We start from the raw sequence: 7,500 nt of genomic DNA, 5'->3' as shown, positions 1-7,500 counted from the left end.
ACAAAAACATAATAATAACAGCAACAAAAACAAACACAAGAACAACAAAACAACAAAACATGACCAACAACAACAACAACAACAACAACAGAACTCCTACTCACACGTCAATGGCATAACCGACTCTCGATCTACTTAAACATGACACGAAAAAAACACGACATTTCAACACAAATCAATGGCGGAAGTTGCAAACAATGGCGCGCGAGAGGTCTTACTCCCACGACGCTTTTCGGATTCTCTCTCCTTTCTTCTGTCCTTTCCCATCTCTTCTTCCTCTCTTTCTCTCTCGCGTCTCGTCCTTTCTCCTTTTTTATCCTCTTTTTTTTTTTTTTCTCTTTTTTTTCTCTTTCTCTGTCTCTTCTCTCCTCTTCTCTGTCTTTTCTCGTCTCTTTTTCTTCTCTTTCTCTCTCGCGTCTCGTCGCTTTCTCTTTCTTTATCCTCTTTTTTTCTCTTTTTTTCTTCTCTTTCTCTGTCTCTTCTCTTTCTCTTTTCTTCCCTTCTCTGTCTTTTTCTTGTCTCTTTCTTTGTTCTTGCTTTTCTCCTCTCTTTTTCTGTCTCTTCTCGTCTTTTTCTCTGCTCTTCTCTTTCTTTAACCTCTTTCTTTTCTTCTATTTTTCTTCCCTACTCTTCCTCTGAGTTCTCTTTTCTTTTCATTATTTATCGTTCCGTTTCTTCGTTTCGTACATTATTCTCTCGTTTTCTTATTTCAATTTATTTTATTTTATTTTTCTCTTTTTTTTCTTTTTTTTGCTTTCTTACGCTCTTCTTTCTATTCTCTTTCATTCGCTCCCTTTTCTCTTTTCTTTCTTTTTTTACCCTTTCTGTTCTCTTCTTGTTTCCTCGTTTTGCTCTTCTTTCACTATTTTTTTCTTGTACATTCTATTTACTTCTTTTCCTTTATCTACTCTTCTCTACCTCTCTGCCTCCTTTTCATTCTCAAGTTCATTCTCATTTTCTTTCTCTCTCTCTCTCTCTTCCTTTTTTTCTCTTTTTCTATCTCTTTCTCTTTTTTCTTCTCCTTCTCCTTATTATCCTTCTCGCTTTTACTCCTCTTTTTTTTGTTTTTATTTCCGCTTCTGTGCCCTTCTCCCTCTCCTTTTCTCTCTCCTCCCTTTTTCTTTCCTTCTTCTCACCCTCTCATCTCTTCCTTCCTTCCCCCCTTTATCTATCTCCTTTTCTTCCTCTCATTATCCTCTTCCTTCCCATTCATCTCAGCTTATCCTTCCCTTCTTCCATCGCTTTATCTATTCATCCATCCACCACTTTACCCTCCCTCTCCTCCTCCCTACCCCTCCTTCCGTCCCTACCTCCCTACTTCCCTCTACCTTGTCAGCTCGCCTTCCCTCCTTACTTTCTCCCCTTCCCTCTTCCCCTCTACCCCTCCATTCCTCTCCCTCTACCTTCCATCTCCTTCCTCTCCCTCTACCCTCTCTCTCTTCCACACCCTTTACCTCCTCCTTCCCTCCCTTCATCTGTCCCTCTACCCTCCCTCTCTTCCTCACCCTCTACCTCCTCCTTCCCTCCCTTCCTCTCCTTGTACCCTCCCTCCCCTTCCCCCATCCCTCCCCATCCAAAGAGTACCACACGCCCCCCACCCACCCACCCACCCACCCACCCCCACCACCCAAGTAGCGAGGCTGTGTACTTATAGGGAATCAATAAGGCCATCTGTCATCGCCAAAGTGACTTGAGCATTGAGACTCTCCCTGCATCACCCACGCATTGATTTTAATTAAGCTGGAAACACTGTCGTATATTACTTGCTCTTTATCAGGTCTGTAATTGTTGGTGTTTCTCTTTTTTCTCTCTCTCTTCTTTTTTTTTTTTTTTGAAGGGGGGGATATGGGGGAAGAGAGAGGGTAGATACTTGGCACTTCTCCTTGACGGTGATTCCTTTCATTTATTTCTGTTTTTAAGCAGTTGTTGGAAGAGAAGCTAATTAACATCTTGAAGCTGATATGAGAGGGTGATTGTGAGAAATTAATATCTCTTGGTGTGTATCTAACTGCATTTTTTTATTTATTTATATTAATTACTGAATCAAATCCGCGTTAAATTCTAGTTTGTATTTCACCCTCTTCTCCTTAAAGAAATCGACGAATTAAGATTCTACGAAATTTTAAATAAAGTGTATGTAAATACTGTTCTCTTTCAATAAGCGAAAAATATATTTAACTCCATGTGCACTTTAATAATATTTTTCTTTCTACATCAATAAATCTGTTAAAATTATTTAACCTTATTATGCGTCTGACATTAATCATTTGATATGAATCCGTCTTTGATTAACCGTGTTTCTCCTCTATAAAAAAGAGAATCAAAAACAAGCTCTTTATTCAACCATTTCTCCTCTATTAATCAACGGACCAAAAAGAAATAAAATTCTGCTGTTTGTCTAACCTTATTTCTCCTTCGCCATTAATCATCGAATCAAAAAGAAATATAATTCTGTTCGGTGCTTGATCTTGCAACAGCCTGACTTGGCCATGAAGGCTTTATTGCTCTTTGTCGTTGCTTTTGATGCAGTGATGTAGTTGTTGCAGTGACAAGACTGTCCTGAAGGGGGGAAAGGGGGGAGTAGGTGAGGGGGGGGAGGGAGAGGGCAATGTGGGGGGAGGAGGGGGGAGAAGGCAAGGAGGAAGAGAGAGAGAGAGAGAGAAGGCGAGGAGGGGGGAGGGATGACGAGGGAGGGAGTGGGCAAAGAGCGACAGAGAGTCAGGAAGGGGAGAGAGGGCAAAGAGGGAAGAAGGGAAGGGCAGGAGTGTGGTGAAGGGAGAGAAAGAAAGAGGTAGGAGGAAGAGGGGAAACGGCGAAGAGGGAGAGTTGGGGAGATGGAAGTTTAAGGAGGGGAGATGGGGGAGGGAGGGGAGAAGTGGGGTTCTAGGACAAGAGAGAAAATGGAAGAGGGAGAGGTTGCAAAGCGGGAAGAGGACGAGAGAGAGACGGAGTAGAGAAGAAAGATCACGTCAGAGGGGGGGGGGGTATGAGGAAGAGGACGAGAACAAACGAGGGGGGAGGAGGAAGAAGAACAGAAAAAAAAACAGAGACAGGGAGAGAGACATGGACAAGGGAAAAGGAGACATTATAACTAGAAATAGAAGCAAGAGAGGGGGGGGGGAACGGAAAAAAAAATTACAGTACAAACGACAACATCAAAAAAAAATATATATATAGGAAACCAGATCCCCGTCTGCTATAACAAATAATCCAACCGCTGTACACGAACCTCTCTACCTGTTAACCCGACCAGGCGCAACCGGAACGCCATCACTCATAGCCGACTAATCCCGACCGCGTTGTAACTCACGCGTCGGGAAGGTCCTTTTGTCGGTTCGGATAGGGCTGGCTTCCCGGCGATCCTTCCTGTTATGGCAGGATTTTCCCTGCGCATATCCTCCGTATATCGAGTGATTTCAGAAGGGGATCAAATCCTGTTCCCCCTTTCCTCTCCGGCGTTGGCGTGGGATCTGTGTTTACTGTCGTTTTTTTTTTTGTGTGTGTTTATTATTCTCCGTTTAAATGGCGTTGCGAGTTTTGTGAGAATGGGAGTAAAAGGCAAAAATACTTTTGGTTGATATTATCATTGATATAAAGTAGTGTTGACAGTGATAGTAATAATAGTCGTTGTATCATTAGTAGCACTGTTATGGTTTTTATCATTATCATTATTATTTCTAGTATTTATCATCATCGTAATTGAAACTTTTATGATTACCATTATTATTATTGTTGGAGTTGTTACTGTTGTTACTGTTATTACTATTATTATTGTCATTGTCATTATTATCAAAATCATTATCCCCATCATCATCATTTATCATTATCATCATTATTATCATCGTTATTATTATAATCAGTATCATTTCTATGACTGCCATGTTTTTTGTTATTAATCCTTATCATTATCATTACTATTAGTAGCAGTATTTTCACTATCATCACTCTAACCATAATATTCATCATAATTATAATCATCGTCATCATTATCATTATCGTTATCATTATCATCATCATCATCATCATAATTACCATCGCTATCATCATTTACTCTAAACATCACCGCTCAATAACCCGTTTATAAATCCGCGCCAACAACTTCATCACTCTACCTCATCACCATTTCCACACCACCACATGTATGGCAAATCATTGACAACACATTTTCACTCCCGTTTCAAACCCTCTGATAGATCTGTCTATCACCTCGACTGACATGATCTGACATGCGTTAATCGAGTAGTAATGTCCTATTGACTTGGGTATTTAGCCCCGTGACATGCTACTGAAATATTTCAATTTTTTTTCTAATCTACGAGAGTGCACAGTTGTTTTCGTGCTGCCTTTGTAAGCGAGAGACAAAAACATGGCCGTTACAAACCATTACACAGATTAAACGCTTTTCTTGCTGTACGTGCGTGTGTGTACGTGTTTGGGGCAGGGGTATGGGTTGTGAGGGGAGGGGTGTGTGTATGTGTGTGTTTGTGTGTGTGTGTGTGTGTGTGTGTGTGTGTGTGTGTGTGTGTGTGTGTGTGTGTGTGTGTGTGTGTGTGTGTGTGTGTGTGTGTGTGTGTGTGTGTGTGTGTGTGTGTGTAATATGACACGTGTATATATACGGCATGAATATAAACAAATATGTTCTTATCTACACATATGTTTACGTGTACACACACATGTACATCAATAGATGCGCAGTCATTTGCATATTCATACAGGTATTATAGTACATGTGTACAAACGTCTCAATGATGTTACCGTTACTATGTACGCAAATAGGTTTCTGTACTTCATCGAACAATTCATCAACAGGTGATATTTCCATCAATACTAATATCACACTAAGCAGCAAATACCTGTCCGGCGCCCAACTTAATCGCTTAATAAGCCAAGCATTTCCAATTTAAAATAAGTCTCGGGTCTATAGATTTTCGTTCTAGCAACTTCTTAATTTGTTTTATTTCAATCTTTAATAAAGGACATGAGGTCGATCATTCGATCATAATTATGTTATACACCACCTCGTGTCATAGACATACATGGCTGTTTTAATAATACATGGCTGTTTTTATTAACGATTATGGGTTGTTTCTTCTATTTTAATGTCTCTTTTATTCTTTTTTTTTTCTCTCTCTCTCCCTTCTCTTTCGTATTTGATATTTTCATTATTTCGCTTTCCATTTGTTTGCTTTTGCTTCGTTCGCTATAGTCTTTCCTTTCCCTTTCTCTTCCTTTCTTTTTATTTCGTGTCTTTTCATTTCAGACAGTTAATTGCTATGATGTCATCATTATCCGTTTCATTGTCACTATCTCTTTCATTTCCATTATTGCATCACCAAAACTTACATTACCCATTTTAACCTCATTATCTCCATCATTACTGTAATGTAATCATCATCATCATTATTATCATCACGAAAATTACCGTCATCATTATTATCATCATGAAAAATACCGTCATCATCATCATTCACTCTTATTTTCTACACGATCATCTTCACCTCGTCATTATTCTGATCATCATAACAATCACCATTATCATCGTCACTATTATCATCATCGTCATCGCATTACATTTCACTAGCGAGTGACTTTTGACCTTTCCCTTTAAAAAAGTAATAATGAATGCAATATCAAAAATATTCAGAATAAAAGAGTTGCAAGCATTTATGTTCAGTTGAGTGCTTTAATGGACTTCCTGCCTCTTGCAATGGCACACATAATGAAGTAAATGATTACAAACAAATAACAAAATCATACAGGAAGCATCAAGCACCAAACTATTTGACAAAAAAGGGAATGGAAAGAAAAAGAGAACAGAAGCTATCCTCCTTACACAAAAAAATGGTAAACAGATAGATAGATAAATGAATGGATAAGTAATTGAATATGTGTGATTAGATAAATATATGTATAATGATATGTGTGTGTGTGGTGTGTTTGGATATATATATATATATTATATATATATTATATATATAATATATTATATATATATATATATATATATATATATATATATATATGTATATATATGTATTGTGTGTGTGTGTGTGTGTGTGTGTGTGTGTGTGTGTGTGTGTGTGTGTGTGTGTGTGTGTGTGTGTGTGTGTGTGTGTGTGTGGTGTGTGTGTGATGTGTGTGTGATGTGTGTGTGTGTGTGTCTGTGTGCGATAAATATATATATATATATATATATATATATATATATATATATATATATATATATATACATATATATATATGTTTATATATGGAAGGAAAAAAGAGAGAAAAAAAGGCTACGCATGATATATATATTCTCCTTTTCTTCAAACTACATCTAATGAAAATACTAGTCTCTTGTAGAAGTATACAGACATTGACGATGATGCCTTGGCAATGCTTGACAAGTTGCATAGAAAGTAAGTGAGTGAACGAAAGGTAATTGTTGCAAGGCAGGTAAATGTTGCATGAAAGGCAGTAACAGGAGGCCTGTCGATTTTATTTCTTCTTCACAGATGCCTGTCAAACGTAAATTCAGTTTGATGTTTTATCACTTCGTTCAGGAAAATTACTTAGTGTTACTTGTTAGAAGTGCTATCAGCAATTTGCAATATTAAATTTGGGTCTTTATCGGTGTTGCTATTTTTATTATCGTTAGGAGTAACAGTATCATTGATTTCTTGTTATGATACTTGCGCTGTTCTTATGTTATTACACTGACGAATATTAGTGTTATCGTAATTTTCAATGTTATTATTTTCAAAAAGAGCTTTCTTGGTTTATGCAGTGCTGTTGTTATTGTTGTTATTAATATGAATATTATCATTATTGTTGGTGATGGTATTACTTTTATCTATAGTATTGTCATTATCGATAACAGCCTTTGTAAATCATCATAATCATTATTATCATTATTTACCTTACTGTCATCATTGTTATCATCATCATTATCGTAAAGATGTCATCATTATTGTCAATAATTTTATACGTCTTATCAGTATCTTCATAGTAACCACCCATATCATCATCAAAGTCGTCACAGCGATAACTTTCATCGCTGTTACATCCGTTACGTCATAGATACGAGGTATGACGTCACAACATGAATTGAATCCTCCCCCTCTCCTTTACGACATGACCCTCCGTGATGTTGCCATGGTAACTGAGTTGGTGATGCGGGGGCGTTGGGACTGAAGGAGTAGGGGAGGGGGAGGGTAGGACGCATTTGGAAAAGAATCCGAATTTTTGTGTTTGTTTGTTTGTTTTATCATTGTTTGTGAGCCTTTTTTGTCAGTAAAATATATATTTCATTTTATGTTGCGTTTATACGATTAATAAGGATAAACAAACTAATTCGAAACAAGAGAGATTTGTTGTTGTTTGTTTACAAACCTCGGCGTTGCATGCATACAAACAGGAGGCACAGAACAAGAGGAAAACCAATTAAACGAAAGAACAGAGAACAATCTGGAAAACGGAAGGAAAATATAAGAAATTCGTGAAGCAATAATAAAGATA

General features: G+C 37.7%; 1 protein-coding gene across 1 annotated transcript in view; it reads right to left on the bottom strand.

Moving 5' to 3' along the window:
• The window catches only part of LOC119570635 (acetylcholine receptor subunit alpha-like 1), a 199,911-nt gene that overhangs the window by 63,778 nt on the left and 128,633 nt on the right, over positions 1 to 7,500 (bottom strand). The window lies entirely within an intron of this gene.

Source organism: Penaeus monodon, chromosome 4 (assembly GCF_015228065.2).
Source record: "Penaeus monodon isolate SGIC_2016 chromosome 4, NSTDA_Pmon_1, whole genome shotgun sequence".
Taxonomy (NCBI): domain Eukaryota; kingdom Metazoa; phylum Arthropoda; class Malacostraca; order Decapoda; family Penaeidae; genus Penaeus; species Penaeus monodon.
This window is presented reverse-complemented; position numbering and strand designations above follow the sequence as displayed.